Source organism: Sinocyclocheilus grahami, unplaced genomic scaffold, assembly GCF_001515645.1.
Source record: "Sinocyclocheilus grahami isolate Dianchi unplaced genomic scaffold, SAMN03320097.WGS_v1.1 scaffold1110.1, whole genome shotgun sequence".
NCBI classification, from domain to species: Eukaryota; Metazoa; Chordata; class Actinopteri; order Cypriniformes; family Cyprinidae; genus Sinocyclocheilus; species Sinocyclocheilus grahami.
The window spans coordinates 88,391-88,954 of NW_015506289.1; the positions used below are offsets into that span (position 1 = coordinate 88,391).

Sequence of the window (564 nt, forward strand, 5' to 3'; positions counted from 1 at the left end):
TGTGTTCACTGCTGTGTGTGTGCGCACTTAGGATGGGATAAATGCTGAGCACTAATTCCTAGTATGAATCACCATACTTGGACACATGTCACGTCACAAAAGTAGTAAAAATGATGAACAACAAAATTACTAAACTTTTAAAATTACAGTATTCCTAAGAGATGCTGTTGTAGTCTAGTCTGTTGCGTGATTGACAGCACTGTCAGCGGGACAACAAGGCCGTGAATAATATCAGGGTCGTTGCCGTGGGCGACCATGCATCATCATTAAATGTGAGTGTGTGTATATTTGTGGACTCTCCGTGACATGAGAGCGGCAATAATAAGATGCCCTTTCCATAACATCGCTGTTTATGAGCGGTTCGGTTCAGATCACGTAATAGGCCTCTGTGTGTGTGATCACCACCTCCGTGCTACTTACAGCTGTGTGTGTGATTCTCATGTCGAAAGCCACGATTAAGTCACTAAAGGGATATTTCATCCAAAAATGAAAAATTGCTGAACATTTACTCATCCTCAAGTCATCCAAGATATAGATGAGTTTGTTTCTTCATCAGATTTGGAG

The 564-nt window shown here is 41.5% G+C and overlaps 1 protein-coding gene across 1 annotated transcript in view; it reads left to right on the forward strand.

Annotated features, from left to right (window-relative positions):
• The window catches only part of LOC107566890 (guanylate cyclase soluble subunit alpha-2-like), a 34,262-nt gene that overhangs the window by 28,465 nt on the left and 5,233 nt on the right, over window positions 1–564 (forward strand). The gene's annotated exons all lie outside the window — the stretch shown is intronic.